This window comes from Bombina bombina, chromosome 5, assembly GCF_027579735.1.
Source record: "Bombina bombina isolate aBomBom1 chromosome 5, aBomBom1.pri, whole genome shotgun sequence".
NCBI lineage: Eukaryota > Metazoa > Chordata > Amphibia > Anura > Bombinatoridae > Bombina > Bombina bombina.
In genome coordinates this window covers 357756868-357779261 of record NC_069503.1, presented here as the reverse complement: position 1 = coordinate 357779261, position 22394 = coordinate 357756868, and the positions used below count along the sequence as shown (strand labels likewise).

At 37.7% G+C, this 22394-nt stretch overlaps 1 protein-coding gene across 5 annotated transcripts in view; it reads left to right on the top strand.

The window, feature by feature from the left end:
* The window catches only part of OSBPL3 (oxysterol binding protein like 3), a 580670-nt gene that overhangs the window by 189832 nt on the left and 368444 nt on the right, over window positions 1-22394 (top strand). For 3 of the 5 annotated variants that reach the window (XM_053714156.1, XM_053714152.1, XM_053714154.1), the window contains one exon: window positions 4421-4529. The gene's annotated coding sequence lies outside the window, so the exon portion shown is untranslated. Of the gene's footprint in view, window positions 1-4420; window positions 4537-22394 lie in introns of all 5 variants that reach the window. The other 2 variants (XM_053714153.1, XM_053714155.1) reach the window with 1 other exon arrangement.

Here is a 22394-nt window from a genome sequence, read left to right as displayed (position 1 = left end):
TCATTTACCTAAATCTGTTTTGTAAGAAAAGTTATTATGTGCGTTTTGGTTGTACAGTTTCTGCTGACACATTTGATTTAACACAGTCTAGCTGTTCTATCAGAGAAAAGCATAGCTTTCATTTCCTTTTGGTGGAGTGACTATTCAAACTTATGTACGTATGTGCCTAAATAAAAAATAGAAGTCTGCAGCTGTTTGGCACTATTAATGAACAACCTGTTAAGACTCTTGAATTATATAAAACTATGGCTGTTTGTGTCGTCCTTCAGCACTGAATGCAACAATTGTAAAATTACTACATTTAATAGAATAATGTGTACAGAACCCGCAAATGTCAAAATATTTTTATAAATCCAGAGCAGATTTTGGTTAATGTGTAGCTTTAGTTCCATATGGCAAACACCAGTGATTAAGTATTTCCTTACCTGGGCTCTAGACTTCATCACGTTTGTAGATCTGTCATGTTTTTCAGTGTATAGCAACATAAAATGTCTGTTCGACCTGACAACTGTGACAAATATTTCATAGGGTGGTCTCATTTGTCACAGAATTATACTATACAAATGAACTGATATCTTTTTATTTGCAATTGAGTCTCAAAGAATATTTTTATTAAACAGCTTTTCTAAATTATTATTTCTTTGCTGTTGTTTTTATTTAAATTAAATTATTTAGGAACATGTTGAGTCTGCAAATTGTATTAACATATTTTTTATGTTAGGAAAGTATATTCTAAAAACACACACAATAAAGGATGCAAAAAATTATATATTTATAATGTTTATATATTATGTATATACAGTATCTCACAAAAGTGAGTACACCCCTCACATTTTTGTAAAAAATGTATTATATCTTTTTATGTGACAACTATGAAGAAAAGACGCTGTGCTTCAATATAAAATAGTGAGTGTACAGCCTGTAAAACAGTATAAATTTACTGTCCCCTCAAAATAACTCAACATAAAGCCATTAATGTCTAAATATCTGGCAACAAAAGTGAGTACACCCCTAAGTGGAAATGTCCAACTTGGACCCAATTAGCCATTTTCCCTCCCCGGTGTCATGTGACTCGTTAGTGTTACAAGGTCTCAGGTGTGAATGGGGAGCAGGTGTGTTAAAGGGACATTCCTGTCAATATTTAAATGCACATATATAAATCACATCTTAGACTAGAAACATATTTGCAATATAAATGTATTGGCAAAAATGCTTCTAGTAAAAGTTATCACTGTTTTAGTGTTAGCATTTTTCTCTGCATGTGCATGTGAAGCATAGCTAGATATTCTCACTGCGCCTACATTTTAAATACTGCAGCTGATCAGAGCACCAGTGGCGCTTGTTTCATGTCAGCAATTAACAAATTGAGTCATTACTAGATGGTACAAGCACATTAGGCTCTCTGAGCAAGTGTTGTGTTTAAAATGCTGGTGCATGGTGCATATTTAAATACTCGTTTGAATCAGCTATAGCTTTTATTAGAAGCATTTCATTAGAAGCATTTTTGCTAATGCATGTATATTACAAAAATGCTTCTGTTCAATACCAAAATGCATCAATGTGGTTTCCAATTTTGTCTGGAACATCCCTTTATATTTGGTGTTATCGCTCTCTCACACTTTCTCATACTGGTCACTGGAAGTTCAACATGGCACCTCATGGCAAATAACTCTCTGAGGATCTGAAAAAAGAAGTGTTGCTCTACATAAAGATGGCCTAGGCTATAAGAATATTGCCAAGACCCTGAAACTGAGCTGCAGCATGGTGGGCAAGACCATACAGCGGTTTCACAGGACAGGTTCCACTCGGAACAGGTTTTGCCATTGTCGACCAAAGAAATTGAGTGCACGTGCTCAGCGTCATATTGCCAGAGGTTGTCCCAGAAGGAAGCCTCTTCTAAAGATGATGCACAAGAAAGCCCGCAAACAATTTGCTGAAGACAAGCAGACTTAGGGCATGGATTACTAGAACCATGTCCTGTGGTCCAATGAGACCAAGATAAACTTATTTGGTTCAGATGGTGTCAAGCGTTTTTTGGGGGAAACCAGGTGAGGAGTACAAAGACAAGTGTGTTGCCTACAGTCAAGCATGGTGATGGGAGTGTCATGGTCTGGACCTGCATGAGTGCTGCCGGGACTGGGTGGGGAGCTACAGTTCACTGAGGGAACCATCAATGCCAACATGTACTATGACATACTGAAGCAGAGCATGATCCCCTCCCTTCGGAGAATGGGCCGCAGTTAACATAACTACCCCAAACACACCTCCAAGGTGACCACTGCCTTGCAAAAGAAGCTGAGGGTAAAGGTGATGGACTGGCTAAGCATGTCTCCAGACATAAACCCAATTGAGCATCTGTGGGGCATCCTCAAACGGAAGGTGGGGGAGCGCAAGGTCTCTAACATACACCAGCTCCGTGATGTCGTCATGGAGGAGTGGAAGAGGACTCCAGTGGCAACCTGTGAAGCTCAGGTGAACTCCATGCCCATGGAAAATAATGGTGGCCACACACAATATTGATACTTAGGGCCCAATTTGGAAATTTCCACTTAGGGGTCTACTCACTATTCTTGCCAACGGTTTAGACATTAATGGCTGTGTTGTTGTTTTAAAGGGACAGCAAATGTGCACTATTTCACAGGCTGTACACTCACTACTTTACATTGTAGCAAAGTGTCATTTCTTCAGTGTTGTTACATGAAAAGATATAAAATATTTACAAAAATGTGAGGGGTGTACTTTTTTGAGATACTGTATATATGTATATGTATGTGTGTATATGTATATATGTGTGTATGTGTGTATATAAATATATATATATATATATATATATGTATATGTATATATATATATATATATATATATATATATATATATATATGTATATGTGTGCGTGTATTTAAACACATACAGAGAGTTAAACCAATGATATTGTTTGCGCAACACTAATAAAACTTTTTGCAGCTTCCTTTTGCAGTTATATTGTGAGATATTGTTCACTGCAATGTATTCATTCTCTATTTTTCTATCTCTACAATACATGCATATAAAATAAATTACTTGATGCTTGCCATGATCTTTGAAGTATGTCTCTTTTGCAAATCAAGACTACCAGAGAGAGACCTAAAATGCATTGATTCTGACAGCCTAGATTTTTAAAGAAATTGCAGTATTCTTAATACTGTATTTACTGGCTCTGCTTTCTAACTAGAATTTTACTTAAAGGGACAGTTTACAAATAGAATTTTTATTGTTTTAAAAGATACATAATCCCTTTATCACCCATTTCCCAGTTTTGCATAACCAACACAGTTGTATTAATATACTTTTTACCTCTGTGATTACCTTGTATTTAAGAACCTTCTGACAGCCCCCTCATCACATGACTGTGACTGTTTATTATCTATTGACTTGCATTTAGCATTGTGTTGTGCTAAATCTTAAATAACTTGTTGTGCCTGAACACAGTATTATCTATATGGCCCACGTGAACTATCAAGTCTTTTGTTGTTAAAAACACTTTAAAAAGCATGTGATAAGAGGCAGCCCCAAGGGCTTAGAAATTAGCATATGAGCCTACCTAGGTTTAGTTTCAACTAACAATAGCAAGAGAAAAAAGCAAATTTGATGATAAAAGTAAATTGGAAAGTTGATTAAAATTACATGTCCTATCTGAATAATGAAAGTTTAATTTTGACTAGACTGTCCCTTTAAATATAAAGCTTTAGTCTCTGGGCATGTGAAGTATTTAAGAATGACACTCGGCAAAATAAGGCATTTGGGATTTGACCCTTGTTGAAAAAATGACACTCACTAGCAGCAGAACTCACTCTTCCTTTTACACCCACACTAGCTAGGGAGTTTTGCTTCACAGTTTAGCTGTTATGTAAAGGAGCTAAATCTCATCATATGTGTTCTTTCTTAAAGTGAAGGTAATTTTTACTGTTTCAGAACCTGTATTCTGAAAGTGATGATAAATATTATGGTGCTAACTAAATTATATAAATACCTAAGTGTCTTTTTAAAAAATAAATTCTTACAATTGTATTCCAGCATTTGCACAGCACGTTAGAGAGCGATCCAATCTGCTCTCTGGTCTCTGCATAGGCATAATGCTGTGCTTATGTGCTTGAATTTTTTCGCACATGCTCAATGCTCAACAGCCGGCTGAATTATTATGCGCATTGCTAATGCACATGGGTTGCATTGACTGCCAATAAACAACGTTGTCGAATTTACCATCACTTTAAAGATAAACCTGATTAGGTATCTGTGTATATTTCTCATGCACTAATGCCTTTTATATTTACTTTTAAAATCATAATGTTTGTTTACTAATCATTTTTATAACTTATAAACCTTTATGCATTACGATTAATTGCTTTATTTTTTTTTTATATTTATTTATTTTGTATTGCAGGAATTATTGGTCTCATTCCCCTCTGGAGCATTTGACAAATTGAAGTTCACAACAGTGCTGGAATATCCATCAAACTTGCACTTTAGCATCCCCAGTATGAGAGGACAAGGTAAGAGGTTTGTATAAAATGAGTTTATTTTTCTTTTCTTTTTTTTGTATTTATGGTTTATTACTAATAATGTGAGTTTATAATGTTTAGTTGCAGTTTTTTTTCCTATTCACATTATCACAGGCTAGAATACAAGTTTTTTATAACAAGATTGTTATTAATATGATCATTTTTTTGTACAACGCAGCCAAATTCTGTAGCTCTAAATACAAAATGTATACAATGACAAAAATGTATGGTAAGATACAGATTCATAACAGTCTAAAGAAAAGAAGTTAGTAAAGGAATTGGTGGCCCCTGCTCTGAAGAGCTTACAATCTCCAGGTTCAGTTAGAGGAGAGATGGTAAGCCTCTTTAAATTGATGGGTTTTCAAACAGTGCCTGAAACTAAATAATCTGATGGAGCAGCGAGTTCCAGAGCACAGAAGCAGCACATGAGAAGTCTTGGAGGTGAGAAAGGGAAGAAGAAATAATAGGAATGGAGAGTTAGTTGTAGGTCAGAGTTTTATCAAAGATAGCGGATTGGGGAGTATTTGGAGATAATGAGGACATATAGTTAGGAATGAGGCTATTGAGTGCTTTATAGGTTTAGGGCTAATATTTAGATTTTCATTCTAAAGTGTATTGGGAGCCAATGTAGGGACTTGCAGAGCAGGGCAGCTGAAGTATATTGGTGACTTAGGTGGATGAGTCCAGCTGAAGTAATCCCGATAGATTTGAGGGGGGGAGGCAGGATTTTTGAAGGCCATTTTAGGAGCAGGTTGCAGTAGTCAATGTGTGACAAAATGAGACAAATTCATATTTTAGTAGTTTCTTGAGTAAGTCAGATTTTTAACGAAGTTTGGCTGTATTTTGAGTCGATTATTCTGAATATTTTTAAAGAAATTAGTTTCCATTATTTCCAATGGGAAGCAAATATACAACCAATTTTAACAAAAATCTTTTACAATTTTATATCACCAGATGTTACATTTTTTTGTATAAACTTTCTACAGCTTTCTCTGTAGCTTCTTCCTTTCATTCTTGCATAGAAACATAGATATTGACGGCAGATAAGAGCCATAGGCCCATCAAGTCTGCCTGATATTACCTAACAGTATAAACTTATCTAGTTTGTAGGATAGCCTTATGCTTGTCCCAGGCATTTTTAAAGTCTCCCCCCATTCCTGCCCCTTTGTGTGAAAAAAGAACAAGCAAGTCAATTTAAAATATTCATTCATTCTTTAATTATTTTGTACGCATCCCTTTAAATTTTAGTTTTTATTATTTTGTATTTACTTAGATATTTTTTAATTAAAAAGGGACAGTCTACTTGAAAATGTTTGTTTAACAAGATAGATAATCCCTTCATTACCCATTCCTCAGTTTTGTGTCAAAGCTTCTGCAAACTGCCCCCTTATTTCAGTTCTTTTGACAAACTTGCAGATTATACAATCAGTGTGGTCGCATAAATAATTCCATGGGAGTGAGCAAAATGTTATATATATGGCACACATGAACTGGTGCTGTCTAGCTGGGAAAAACTGTCAAAATGCACTGAGATAAGAGGCGGTCTTCAAGGGCTTAGAAACTGGCATATGAGCCTACCTAGGTTTAGCTTTCGACAAAGACTTCCAAGAGAACAAAGCAAATTTGATGATAAAAGTAAATAGGAAAGGTGTTTAAAATTGCATGCCCTATCTGAATCATGGAAGTTTAATTTTGAACAGAAGGTTCCTTTAAGGAGGTCACACTTAATTGATTTCATTTTTTTTACATGAAATTGTTAGGATTTTACACGTCTGCTCTGTGCATTTTTCATTATAGCACAGCTTGTTCTTAACCTTTAAAACTCTTGCATATCTAGTTTTTCATGTTAGGAACATAGTCTGCCTAAAGAGTTTTTCCATACAGATCATGTAAAAGTTTGTGTATTTTGCTGTCACTGAAGAGTTTTGCCTGTTTATTGTACCTGTGTAAACTGCCCTCATCTTGTTCTTCACATGCCATACAAAGTGACCCCAGGATCATCCGGCAAGCTACCCATATAGTTATAAACATGTTAGCATTTTTCCATTGACTACAATATAAAGATTCTTAATTATATTAATTACAGACAAACTTCCAAAAGATGTCACCATGAACCACTTGTTCATTGTAAGCAAAAATTGTCTTAGAACTCATTATGGCAAACTTAACAACACCGACTTTCCCAATTCCTAAGTCATGTTGTTTCTCCACCAATTTACATTGGGCTAAGAAAAAAACCCAGAAGTAAGTTAAAGGGACAGTAAAATCAAAATTACCATTATATCATTCAAAGAGCAACTTTGTAATTTACTTATATTATCAAATTTGTTTTGTTCTCTTGTAATCCCATGTTAAGAAGATACCTTGGTAGCAGGGCTGAACTGGGAAATCAGCCCTTGAAGTGTTTAAAGACCGGCCCCGCCTTCACTCCCCACCATGCCTAGGGCCATTTTTCTTTGGCAACAGGCCTCCACACCCTCATTAGGAGCAGTCTTGGGGCCACTTTCTTTCATGTAATTGGCAAGAGTCCTTGAGCTAGTGATGTATGGGATATACATTCCTACCAGGATGGGCAAAGTTTCCCAAACCACAAAATGCCTATAAATACACCCCTCACCACACCCACAATTCAGTTTCTACAAACTTTGCCTCCTATGGAGGTGGTGAAGTAAATTTGTGCTTGATTTTCTTCTGTGATATGTGCTTCTCAGCATTTTGAATCCTGATTCCTCTCAGAGTACAGTGTTTGTCAGAGGGATGTGAAGAGAGTATCACCTATTGATTCTATGGTTTTCCTCACAGGAAATCTTTTTAAAGGTTCTCTGTTATCAGTCGTAGAGATTTATCTCCTACCTACCTTTTCAGATCGACGATATACTCTCATATTCCATTACCTCTACTGATAACTATTTCAGTACTGGCTTGGCTATCTGCGACTGCTATATGTGGATGGGTTTCATTCGGTAAGTATGTTTTCATTACTTAAGACACTCTCAGCTATGGTTTGGCACTTTATGTATTAATATAAAGTTTTAAATATATGTATTGTACTTATATTTGCCATGAGTAAGGTTTATGTATATTTCCTTCTGCAGACTATCAGTTTCAAAATTGGGAAACATATTTAGGAAGTTATTTTTTCTTAGATGGGGTATAGTCTTTTCTTCAAATTGACTTCTTTTTCATTAATTTTCACGGGCAAAATTAGGCTCGCAAGGTTGCAAAATGCTGATATTTACTGCATCATTCTTGGTGCAAGATTTTTTTTTGGTGCAAAGGTACGTTCAGTGACGCAAACTCGTAATTTCAGGCATCTTAGTTGATGCCAGGTTTCCTTGCACAAGGTTACGTCTGCCATGATGTGAGTTGCGTCATTTCCGGATGTTGTTAGCACCAAAAAATTTCATTTTGTATTGCGCGTCCTACTTGGCGCCAAATAATTTAATTATTTAAACCCAACTTCCTATATGCCTCTTGCTTCTTTTTTTATGCTCAGAGGGCTATGCTGTTTGCATTTTTTCCCATTCCTGAAACTGCCATATAAGGAAATTGATAATTTTGCTTTATATGTTGTTTTTTCCTTTTACATTTGCAAGATGTCTCAATCTGATCCTGTCTCAGAAACCACTGTTGGAACCCTGCTGCCTGATAACAGTTCTACCAAAACTAAGTGTATCTGTTGTAACTTAGCGTAGATTAGATCTCCAGCTGTAGTATGTAACAGTTGTCATGATAAGCTTTTACATGCAGAAAATGTATATATCAGTACTAATACAAAGCCTGCTGTTCCTTCAACATCTAATGTACATGATATCCCTGTGAATATAAAAGATTTTATTGCTGATGCGATTCAGAAGGCTTTGTCTGCTATTCTGCCTTCTAAAAGATGTAAAAGGTATTTTAAAACTTCTCATAAAGTTGATGAATTTTAAAATGGCCGACAACATACTGAATTTTCCTCCTCTGATGAGGATCTATCTGGTTCAGAAGATCCTACCTCAGATATTGACACTGACAAATTTACTTATCTCTTTAAGATGGAGTATATTCGTTCCTTGTTAAAAGAGGTGTTGATTACTTTGGATATTGAGGAAACTAGTTTTCTTGATACTAAAACTAGTAAACATTTAAGTTCTGTTTATAAACCTCCTGTGGTTACTCCCGAGGTTTTTCCAGTTCCTGATGCTATTTCTGATATAATTTCAAAGGAATGGAATAGGCCTGGTACTTATTTTATACCTTCTTCTAGGTTTAAAAAGTTGTATCCTTTGCCAGCGGTTAGATTGGAGTTTTGGGAAAAAATCTCCAAAGTTGATGGGGCTATCTCTATTCTTGCCAAACGTACTACTATTCCTATGGAAGATAGTACTTATTTTAAGGACCCTTTAGATAGTAAACTTGAATCTTATCTAAGGAAAGCTTATTTATTTTCTGGCTACATTCTTAGGCCTGCTATATCTATGGCTGATGTTGCAGCTGCATCAACTTTTTGGTTGGAAAGCTTAGTGCAACAGGAAATAGATCCTGATTTGTCTAGCATTGTTTGCTTGCTTCAACATGCTAATCATTTTTATCTGTGATGTTAAATCTATGTCTTTAGCTATTTTAGCTAGAAGAGCTTTGTGGCTCAAATATTGGAATGCTGACATGGTTTCTAAGTCTAAATTACTATCTCTTTCTTTCTAAGGTAACAATTTATTTGTTTCTCAGTTGGATCCAATTATTTCAACTGTCACTGGGGGGGAAGGGAGTTTTTTTACCTCAGGATAAAAGATCTACTGGTAAATCTAAAGCTTCTAATCATTTTCGTTCTTTTCGACAGAATAAGGAACAGAAAGCCAATCCTTCCCCCAAAGAATCTGGTTCCATTTGGAAACCTTCTTCAAGTTGGAATAAATCCAAGCCTTTTAAGAAACCAAAGCCAGCTCCAAGTCCGCATGAAGGTGCGGCCCTGATTCCAGCTCAGCTGGTGGGGGGCAGATTAAATTTTTTCCAAAGCATTTGGGCAGATTCTGTCCAAAATCAATGGATTCAGAGTATTGTCTTTCAAGGGTATTGAATAGGTTTCAGAGTAAGACCTCCTGTGAGAAGATTTTTTTCTCTCACATGTTCCAGCAAATCCAGTGAAGGCTCAGGCTTTTCTGAAGTGTGTTTCAGATCTAGAGCTTTCAGGGGTAATCATACTAGTTCCGTTTCAGGAACAGGGTCTGGGGTTTTATTCAAATCTATTCATTGTCCCAAAAAAAGAAAATTTCATTCAGGCCAGTTCTGGATCTGAAAATTTTGATTCGTTTTGTAAAAGTGTCAACTTTCAAAATGGTGACTATAAGGACTATTCTGCCTTTTGTTCAGCAAGGTCATTATATGTCCACAATATACTAACAGGATGCATATCTTCATATTCCGATTCATCCAGACCACTATCAGTTTCTGAAATTCTCTTTTCTAGACAAGCATTACCAATTTGTTGCTCTTCCATTTGGCCTAGTGACAGCTCCAAGAATTTTTTCAAAGGTTCTCGGTGCCGTACTCTCTGTAATCGGAGAACAGGGTATTGCGGTGTTTCCTTATTTGGATGATATCTTGGTACTAGCTCAGTCTTTACATTCTGCCGAATCTCACATGAATCAACTAGTGTTGTTTCTTCAAAGACAAGGTTAAAGGATCGATTTTCCAAATCGTTCCCTGATTCCTCAGACAAGGGTCACCTTTTTAGGTTTCCAGATAGATTCATGTCCATGACTTTGTCTCTAACAGACAAGAGACAAATAAAATTGGTTTCAGCTTGTCGAAACCTTCAGTCGCAATCATTCCCTTCAGTGGCTATGTGCATGAAAGTTTTAGATCTCATGACTGCAGCATTGGATACGATCCCCTTTGTTCATTTTCATATGAGACCTCTTCAGCTTTGTATGCTGTATCAATGGTGCAGGGATTATACAAGGGTATCACAATATCCTTAAATCCCAATGTTCGACTCTCTCTGACTTGGTGGTTAGATGCTTATGTTTTAAGTTTTTTCTTTTCAATTATAAGAAAAACTTATTTTTTTGGATGTGGATTTAATTTTTTCAGCGGAAAATGGCTGTTTTTATTTGTATCCCTCCCTCTCTAGTGACTCTTCTGTGGAGTACCACATCTAGGGTATTACTATCCCATACATCACTAGCTCATGGACTCTTGCCAATTACATGAAAGAAAATATAATTTATGTAAGGACTTACCTGATAAATTAATTTCTTTCATATTGGCAAGAGTCCATGAGTCCCACCCTTTTTATGGTGGTTATGTTGTTTTTTTGTATAAAGCACAATTATATTTCCAGTTCCTTTTTTTATGCTTTTTACTCCTTTTTCTATCACCCCACTACTTGGCTATTTGTTAAACTGAATTGTGAGTGTGGTGAGGGGTGTATTTATATTCATTTTGAGGTTTGGGAAACTTTGCCCCTCATGGTAGGAATGTATATCCCATACGTCACTAGCTCATGGACTCTTGCCAATATGAAATAAATGAATTTATCAGGTAAGTTCTTACATATCTTAAACGATAACCACTTTGAAAGTTTAAAAAAATTACTCAATATCTTTATTCCATATTTCTTTAAAAGATTCAGCACACATGTAGATTTAAAAAAAAAAACTGCAGGTAAATCCGTCAGTCTGACCGTTTCGGCTGTCTAGCCTTATTCATAGACTTAATTTGACTTGGCACCAGTAGAGCTTAAATACGCTCCCTCACATTCTTATTGGATGACCCATTCCCCACAGTTTCTGAAAGCTGGAGATTTAAAGTAACAGCAGTCAATCAATAAGAACAGTGACCACCTGTCACCTACTCAGAGGAAAACTTCTACATATACAAATACAATTACATTCATTTCTCAGGGAAATATATAAATATAAATATACACATACACTTTCATAATTAATCTATGTATATTACCATACCTTAAAGTCATATTCATTCAGATATTTGATACCTGTACCAATTATTTCACAGAATTCATATGTGTATACTCACAAGGAAAATACTTGTGCTTCATTCTGAAAAAATAAGAACGCAATACAAATGTATAATTATACTCATTCAGCTACTTACTTTTCCTCCTCATAATATGAAGTGTTAATTTAATAGAATAGAATAGAATAAGCTAATACAAATGCTAATTATTTTATATCTTCATAATGGATCTACACTGTTCAATATTTTTAACAATAATAAAAGATCTCCTACGGTTAAATATGATGGGGTATATAACAAATAAATAGATGAATAAATTACCATTGGGACCTAATGATGTCTCTAAAGTGTTTCTAACTGTATCAACAATTACTCTTTATTCCCAAAAAATTATAATATCCCCATCTATATTCAGGCCATTGGGTTTACGTGTCCTTAGCGTAAAGATCCAATATGCCTCTTTCCTGAAAAGATCCCCTAGGTTTTCTCATCACCAGATCAATAATCATCCAGCTAAATGTTCTTACATCGCCCCCTATGTTCAACTATAAAATGTTTAGACACACCTGTTGTGGGCCTTACATAAATTATGTTTTTTTGCTGCCACAGGCCCACACACCTTCGTCAGGAGTGGAGCGTCCTTGTGTCATTATACACTCCTGAGATGTAGTTGATACCTGGAATAGTCACCCAGCAGAGATGGTGTGGTGCCTCAGCATTGCCATGGTTAACTTGAATTGTCTTTGCTTTCTGTGTAACATTCTGTATGTTACTAACCATCATTGATCAAAAGAACCCCCCAGCAGTTTGCTCTTGATGTTCTGAAATAATTGTACATTTGGTAGATGCTGAACTATTATGTGAGGTAAAAACATAAAGGAAGTTAAGCTGAATCTGCTTACTCATTCAGTTTTAAATGTTTAATTTCATGGGACTACTTGAAATACCCATCTACATCTACATACTTTTTTGTATAATATAAATATAAATATTCTCAATTGTTTGATGTTTGGTAAACTATATAAAATCCAACAAAAATATTAAAAGAAAACAAACAACACACAAAAAGTAGGGACCATGATCAAAACGTAGGGACCATGAACTCCATTAGTGGTTTCCTTTAGCCTTAGTCATCCTGGCCCACAGATTTTGATTGTGATAAACGTACTAGAGGTACTTTTTTATAATGAAAATAGATATATGGAGAGTATATATGTCAAAACTGTATAGATATACACTGATCTAGAGGACTAACAAAAACCCACCAGTCAGGTAGTGCTGGATGCAAGTAATTATAGTTATTAACATGGAAAGAGAAAGAAGCATCCCATAAGCACACAAAATAAACAAAACACCATTAATCCCAAAAATATTGGAATAGAAAGGGAGAGGGGAGTCTCAACCTCAAACAAATTAGGAAAAATAACTAAAACTTAGCTTTTAATATATAGGTAGAGTTAAAAGAAAATAAATGAATAAAGTCTACCCATGACTATTAAGTCTCCATATGGAGCATAACAAAAAGGGATTGGCGATCTGCTATTCTCTTGTGTATATAATTATTTAAGAAAGCTGGGTGTTCCTGTACTAGGCTGGTATATCAAAAACTACTACTAATAACAATAATAAAAATCATCAATACATTCAATAATACAGTGTAATACGATACCAAAGGCCCCTGGCCAGGACCCAATCATGCCACAAAACGCATGACGTGCCTTTTTATAATGTGACTGCCTACGGGAGCTACGAGATTATTCATTTACATATCATGTCACCTTGCTGAACAAAAGAAACTCGGCACATTGTAGACCACAATATCTGAGGGTGCAACAACGAAAAATCTGAATATAAAGGATGAAGGCTGTACCTATGTTCTTTTACTTATCCTTACTTTAAGCTTTTAGTGTAAATCCCCTTCACCCTCCTTTACCTCTCTCCTTGCTCTATGTAGACCACCAAACATGTAAAAATACTACTACTCTGCAAATCCAGGGCAGCTGGCACATTTGAGGTTAGAATAATAAATGGGAGTACATTACACCCCTTAGATCTCATACTGTTAAAAAATGCTGCTCATATTAACTTTGTCTTAATAGCCAGTGATTTTATTTTATTTTTTATTGCTAACGGTCAGCACTTTAACAAAGCAAATTGATTATTTTGCACTGTTAGTAAAACCACAATAAAATTGATTAATTAAAATGTCATAACAAATTATTATGCTTTGATTCACTATACATAAATGTGTGTTGGTTGCACATTTAGACTCACGAACCAGGGACCAACTTATAAACTGATGAGCAGACAAAGTTCCCAGCTAGGGAACCTGTCTAATTAAATTCTCAGCGAGTTGTCATCTGCTGCCCACGTTTATTATTGCAGAAGCATTTGCTTCTACAGCGCTTGCTACTGCGGGAGCATTGCCTGTCAGTCACCCCTGAAAAAAGAGTTCAGGGTGATTTATCTCCAGGTGTGCTCCTGTGCTACTTCTAAACAGGACACAGCCAGTTATTGACTGCTTGTATAGCACTCTTGCTTGACTCGAGCTGTGTTCTGCACAGGAGTTGCAGGTTGTTATTGATTCTCATCACAAGATTAACAGTCTTTTTTACTCCTTGATAGAGTTAAACACATTTTTACCAACATAGGGTCATATTACGAGTGGAGGGCAATTTAACGCTTCAGCTCGAGCATTAATTGCCCTAGAAGTAAGTTTTTTGCGCTTGTCGGATTGCACTCGTATTACGAGTTCAAAGTAAACTGTTTTTGCTCCCACACTAATTCGAAAAGCGCAAAAAGCTGAAGTTAGAATTTTGTGTGCACATTCACTTATTCCCTAATAGCATTCAATGGAGAAAAAAAGTGGGAAAAATTCTCGCGCAAACCCGATCGCATATTCTCATTTGCGCTAACCCAACATGAACATATGAATATTTCACATTCCAATGTTCTTCAAATAACAGAATATGTTCTATTTATTCTTAAATAAATATTTTTTACATATATATGATGTTTTTTTTGGTAAAATATAGTACACATGGGGCGTGGTCAAGCAGCAGTCATGGATGGACGCATTATCTGCAGCTCATCAGGAATTTTTAATAACCTGCCAAATTTTTCTATCTGAGGACATAATCTACATCAGAGATTCCTGTTAAAGGATCTATGAGCTCAGGGCGAGCTGAAGGAACCTATTTTCAGCCATCTTAAAGGTCTTTATATTTGAACTCGGAGGGCTGCGGCCTACCTACATGAACTTGGCATTTCCCCCCCCCCCCCCGGCTACCTGGGTTAAGGGGCCGCATACAGAGTTTATAGGGAAGCTCCTACCACATATTTTGACAATATTCTGCCGTAGATCGTTTTTTAACTTTGCCCAATAGCTATGGATTGTGCCCATAATCTGACATGGGAGACTTTAGAAAAGTTATTATGGGATCACTATGGCAGACTAGAGTGGCGCATAGAGTCAATCATCCAGAGCCGCAACTTTCTAGAGGGAATGCAGGATAAGAGCTGTGGCTCTGAAGATGCAACCTCCCATCCTACAGTGAATACCTTGCCTAGCATCGCAGTTGCAGCAGATTGATCAGACCGAGACACACAGTGGGCGAACCCACATAAAGGTGATCTCCCTATCACGCAGGGTAACTGGAGCCTTAGCTGCAAAAAGGTCCGTTCAGCAACTAGACCATCATGGGATCACAAAGAGATTAGTTCAAGGGAAGCCTCAGACACCTACGAGAAAAAGAAGATTTTGGGGATCATATACCTCTGTGTTTCAATGGCTGCTGGATTTGTTGCACCGCTCAACCCTCACTGATCTGTTTGTTACGCAAAACTGTAAAAGGGCTCCACTTACAAAGATTAATTTGAATGCCACGTATACTGCAGTCACGGAGGAAATTGGAGTAGGTTAGGTCTGTGAGTTTCGTGAGGGGCTGTGTGATGTGCTTTAATGTGGATTTGACTACACTGGTGTATTACGCAGCAGCTCAATTATCTGTGTTCCTTTATTATTCTTTAAACTCATGTATATTTGGACACAGTTCATTGTCCCTCATCTTTCATCCTGTTTTATGATGACTTTACTGTCTGATGACGCATCTTATATGTGTTGGGTATGAAGAATTGCTTATGATGCAAACTACTGATATTTTAACCAATTACTACGGTCCCCTTGCTTTTGTATTCTAAAGTTTCCCACTGTATGATTGATTATTATCCTGTTAGATACATGTGGGGGTTTGACTCATGGGTTATTCAATTGATTTATGTTAAACAGCTCATCCCTGTATACTAATGTGCATACCCTAGAAGAATATAGGTACTTATACTTGCATACTAGCTTATCCGAATGTATAGGGGATATGTGACTGTATATAGTGACCTGCGGGCTTGCCAAACTCATATAGTGATATTGAGACTTATTTACAGTGTTAAGGAGAGTAGCATGGATTTCCTGAAGACCGTAGCAGGTAGATTATTATACTTTAATGTCTGATGATAGAGGTGTAGGTTCTGGGTAAGTCTTTTTTATATTGTTATTTATGCCATTAAAAGCCCTGGAACGGCTCTAGCTATCTAATAGATTTCCTGTGCTCATAAACACCTAGTGATAATATTCGTAAAAAACCTTGTCTAACATGGGAACAGAGAGGCACAGTTACCCCCCCCCCCCCATATTATCTTATGCTCCTTTTCCCTTTACCATCCTCTGTTTAATTGGCAGTTTTAAGCAGTCTGTTCGGAGAACTATGGTTTGCTCTCCGAGCCCCACCACAGTGAATGCTGAATCTTTGCATTCTTATGCCCTCCCTTTACCCTTTTGTTTTTATTTTATTCTTGGACCCACCCGTGGTCCTTGTGACATAGGAGGGCGAGCGTATAGTATAGGCCCATAAGTGACCTATCCTTACTTAAAACCCCCAGCTTAGATGGTTCCATTAAGGCCCAAAAGTGGCCTCTACTGTTTTGATTGACGAGTGGGGAAATAATGAGGGACGTTTTAGGTTTGCTCCCCTAGCATTGTATCCTGAAATTTGTAACCAGCAAATTACCCTGTTATCTGTGAACTTTTTGTTATGTGAGCAAAATATTTGTTTGTTTTTGTTTCCCTCAATAAAAATAAAAATTATAAAAAATAAAATAAAAATATGGTACACATGTATTTGTGTTTATATGTCTGTAAATACATATACACACATATAAATACATATGTAAACATGTATGTATGTAAATATATATATATATATATATAATATATATATATATATATATATATATATACATAGAGATAGATAGATAGATAGATACATATACATTTTAGACATATATATGTATGTATCTCAATGTTAAAGCCCTTTGTCTATCTTTGAACCTTTAATTTTTTTGTACAATATTTTTTTAAAATAATTTTTATTAGATGGTGTTATTATGAGAGTAACTATATTTTGTAATGCATTTTTGATGCATTTTGTGCAACTTATGTTTTTCGAAACAGTTAAACAAAACTCTGAAGTCACTGTAATCATTCTATCATAAATCCAGATTAAGCTCAAGTGATCGCGTTTACTTTCAACTTGTAATACCAGTTGTAAGCCCAACAAGTGCAAACCCCCACTATAAACCCCTTATTGCTTGGCTCAAACATTTGCGATTCACTTGTAATCTTGACCTGGTCCATACTTTTTTAATTTATATTTACCCCGATATTGATTTCAAAATAATGAGGCTTTGAGTACCCGAAATTATACGAATTGTTCAAGTTATTAAACATCCCAGTGGCAGAAGCCTTTGCAATACAAGAGATGCTATACTGAGTTTTAGGCTGCGCTTTGATGCTGATCTGTCACCTTTCCAAAACTCAGACAGAACAAGAACAAAAGGCAGATTGTCATTACGCAGTGTCTGCTACATTATTTATGTTCTTGATTTGTGATGACATTATTTTTGTTCCCTTTAAGCAACAGTAATTAAAATGTAAGCAGCAGGCAGTCTGTGTTCTGCTTTCAACAGAATATAAATGAGCACCTTGATTGATGTCACCTTTCCTTACAGAGATCCTCTGCGTGGATCTATGTGGCAGACACATTTATTTGAAGAAAAAAGGTTTATTTTTCAGCAGAATTTTTTTTTTGGGGATATGGGTATTGGTAAACAAATAGAAATCTATGTGGGTGTTAAGATTGTTAATCTGTAAATTATGTGCCCTTGCAGTATTTAATGGGATCCTTCTATGCAGGGATGGAAACTTCCAGTTTTATTAAGTTTTTTCACACACACACACACACACACATATGTATATATACAGTATATGTGTGTATATATATATATATATATATATATATATATATATATATATATTTCTCATATCTCTTCCCCAACAGGAAATGGCAAAGAGTCCCAGCAAAGCTGGCCATATAGTCCCTCCTAGGCTCCGCCCACCCCATTAATTCTCTTTGCCGTTGCACAGGCAACATCTCCACGGAGATGGTTAAGAGTATGTGGTGTTTAGTTGTAGTTTTTTATTCTACTATCAAGAGTTTGTTATTTTAAAATAGTGCTGGTATGTACTATTTACTCTGAAACAGAAAAAGATGAAGAATTCTGTTTGTGAGAGGAAGATGATTTTAGCAGACAGTAACTAAAATCCTTTGCTGTTTCCACATAGGACTGTTGAGATGAAGTAACTTCAGTTGGGAGAAACAGTTAGCAGACTTTTCTGCTTAAGGTATGACTAGCCATATTTCTAACAAGACTGTGTAATGCTGGAAGGCTGTCATTTCCTCTCATGGGGACCGGTAAGCCATTTTCTTAGTCTCAAGCAGAATAAAGGGCTTAATATGGGCTATAAAACTGGTAGACACTTCTATGGGCATAATCGATTGCTTTATTTGGGCATTTTATACATGTTTATGCTGGTTTTTCACATTTATAAACTTGGGGAACGTTTTTTAACGTCAGGCACTATGTTAGACACCTTTTCCAGTCAGGAAGGGCCTTCCCAGTTGTAGGCTGAGCCTCATTTTCGCGCCATTACTGCGCAGTTGTTTTTGAGAGCAAGACATGCAGATGCATGTGTGAGGACCTGAAAATAGTTGGAAAAGTTCCTAGAAGGCGTCATTTGGTATCGTATTCCCCTCTGGGCTTGGTAGAGTCGCAGCAAAGGCTGTAGCTGGGACTGTAAAGGGGTTAAAACTGTAACCGGCTCCGGTTTCGTTATTTTAAGGGTTAAAGCTCTGTAAATTGGTGTGCAATACTTTTAATGCTTTAAGACACTGTGGTGAAATTTTGGTAAATTTTGAACAATTCCTTCATATTTTTTCACATATTCAGTAATAAAGCATGCTCTGTTTAAAATTTAAAGAGACAGTAACGGTTTTGTTTTAAAACGGTTTTTGTGTTTTACTGACAAGTTTAAGCATGTTTAACATGTCTGTGCCTTCAGATAAGCTATGTTCTATATGTATGAAAGTCAATGTGTCTCCCCCTTCTAAATTATGTGATAATTGTGCCACAGCGTCCAAACAAAGTAAGCACAGTACTGTCACAGATAATGAAGTTGGCCAAATGATTCTTCAGATGAAGGGAGTAGACATGGTTCTACATCATCTCCTTCTGTGTCTACACCAGTTTTGCCCATGCAGGAGGCCCCTAGTACTTCTAGCACGCCAATGCTTATTACCATGCAACAATTGACGGCTGTAATGGATAACTCCATAGCAAATATTTTATCCAAAATGCCTGCATATCAGAGAAAGCGCGATTGCTCTGTTTTAAACACTGAAGAGCAGGAGGGCGCTGATGATAATTGTTCTGTCATACCCTCACACCAATCTGAAGGGGCCATGAGGGAGGTTTTGTCAGATGGGGAAATTTCAGATTCAGGAAAAATTTCCCAACAGGCTGAACCTGATGTTGTGACATTTAAATTTAAATTAGAACATCTCCGCGCACTGCTTAAGGAGGTGTTATCTACTCTGGATGATTGTGACAACCTGGTCATTCCAGAAAAATTATGCAAGATGGACAAGTTCCTAGAGGTTCCGGTGCACCCCGACGCTTTTCCTATACCCAAGCGGGTGGCGGACATAGTGAATAAGGAATGGGAGAAGCCTGGCATACCTTTTATTCCCCCTCTTATATTTAAGAAATTATTTCCTATGGTCGACCCCAGAAAGGACTTATGGCAGACAGTCCCTAAGGTCGAGGGGGCAGTTCTACCGAGGATAATTGTGCTTTCAAAGATCCTATGGATAAAAAATTGGAGGGTTTGCTTAAAAAGATTTTTATGCAGCAAGGTTACCTTCTTCAACCCATTTCGTGCATTGTTCCTGTCACTACAGCAGCGTGGTTCTGGTTCGAGGAACTAGAAAAGTCGCTCAGTAGAGAGACTCCATATGAGGAGGTTATGGACAGAGTTCACGCACTTAAGTTGGCTAACTCCTTTATTTTAGATGCCGCTTTGCAAATAGCTAGATTAGCGGCGAAAAATTCAGGGTTTGCAATTGTGGCGCGCAGAGCGATTTGGCTGAAGTCTTGGTCAGCGGATTTATCATCCAAGACAAAATTGCTTAATATCCCCTTCAAGGGTAAAACTCTCTTTGGGCCAGAATTGAAAGAGATTATCTCAGACATCACTGGGGGAAAGGGCCACGCTCTCCCACAAGATAGGCCTTTCAAAGCCAAGAATAAGTCTAATTTTCGTTCCTTTCGTAATTTCAGGAATGGACCGGGCTCTAATTCTGCATCCTCTAAGCAAGAGGGTAATACCTCACAGACCAAACCAGCCTGGAAACCGATACAAGGCTGGAACAAGGGTAAGCAGGCCAAGAAGCCTGCCGCTGCTAACAAAACAGCATGAAGGAGTAGCCCCCGATCCGGGACCGGATCTAGTAGGGGGCAGACTCTCTCTCTTTGCTCAGGCTTGGGCAAGAGATGTTCAGGATCCCTGGACGCTAGAAATAGTTTCTCAGGGTTATCTTCTGGAATTCAAGGAACTACCCCCAAGGGGAAGGTTCCACATGTCTCACTTATCCTCAAACCAAATAAAGAGACAGGCATTCTTACATTGTGTAGAAGACCTGTTAAAGATGGGGGTGATACACCCAGTTCCAACGGCGGAACAAGGAATGGGATTTTACTCAAATCTGTTTGTAGTTCCCAAAAAAGAGGGAACTTTCAGACCAATCCTGGATTTAAAGATCCTAAACAAATTTCTCAGAGTACCATTGTTCAAGATGGAAACCATTCGAACGATTCTACCCACAATTCAGGAAGGTCAATTTATGACTACTGTGGATCTAAAGGATGCGTATCTACATATCCCTATCCACAAAGAACATCATCAGTTCCTAAGGTTCGCCTTTCTGGACAAACATTACCAGTTTGTGGCACTCCCATTCGGGTTAGCCACTGCTCCAAGGATTTTCACAAAGGTACTCGGATCCCTTCTAGCGGTTCTAAGACCAAGGGGCATTGCAGTAGTACCGTACTTGGACGACATTCTAGTACAAGCGTCGTCTCTTTCAAAGGCAAAGGCTCACTCAGACATCGTTCTGGCCTTTCTCAGATCTCACGGATGGAAGGTGAACATAGAAAAAAGTTCCCTGTCTCCGTCGACAAGAGTTCCCTTCTTGGGAACAATAATAGATTCCTTAGAAATTAGGATTTTCTTGACAGAAGTCAGAAAGTCAAAACTTCTAAACGCTTGTCAAGTTCTTCATTCTATTCCTCGTCCTTCCGTAGCTCAGTGCATGGAAGTAGTAGGTTTGATGGTTGCGGCAATGGACATAGTTCCTTTTGCGCGAATTCATCTAAGACCATTACAACTGTGCATGCTGAAACAGTGGAATGGGGACTATACAGACTTGTCTCCAGTGATTCAAGTAGATCAGAAGACCAGAGACTCAATCCGTTGGTGGCTAACCCAGGATCACCTATCCCAGGGAATGAGCTTCCGCAGTCCAGAGTGGGTCATCGTCACGACCGATGCCAGCCTAGTGGGCTGGGGCGCGGTCTGGGAATCCCTGAAAGCTCAGGGTCTGTGGTCTCGGGAAGAGTCTCTTCTCCCCATAAACATTCTGGAACTAAGAGCGATATTCAATGCTCTCAGGGCTTGGCCTCAGCTAGCAAAGGCCAGATTCATAAGATTCCAGTCAGACAACATGACGACTGTTGCGTATCTCAATCATCAGGGGGGAACAAGGAGTTCCCTGGCGATGAAAGAAGTGACCAAAATAATACAATGGGCGGAGAATCACTCCTGCCACCTATCTACGATCCACATTCCAGGTGTGGAAAACTGGGAAGCGGATTATTTGAGTCGTCAGACATTCCATCCGGGGAAGTGGGAACTCCACCCGGAGATCTTTGCCCAGTTGACGCAACTATGGGGCATTCCAGATATGGATCTGATGGCATCTCGTCAGAACTTTAAGGTTCCTTGCTACGGGTCAAGATCCAGGGATTCCAAGGCGTCTCTAGTGGATGCACTAGTAGCGCCTTGGACCTTCAACCTAGCTTATGTGTTTCCACCGTTTCCTCTCATTCCCAGGCTGCTAGCCAGGATCAAACAGGAGAGGGCCTCGGTGATCTTGATAGCTCCTGCGTGGCCACGCAGGACTTGGTATGCAGACCTGGTGAATATGTCATCGGTTCCACCATGGAAGCTACCTTTGAGACAGGACCTTCTTGTTCAGGGTCCATTCGAACATCCAAATCTGGTCTCCCTCCAGCTGACGGCTTGGAGATTGAACGCTTGATTCTATCAAAGCGTGGGTTTTCAGATTCCGTGATAGATACTCTGGTTCAAGCCAGAAAACCGGTAACTAGAAAGATTTACCATAAAATATGGAAAAGATATATCTGCTGGTGTGAATCCAAGGG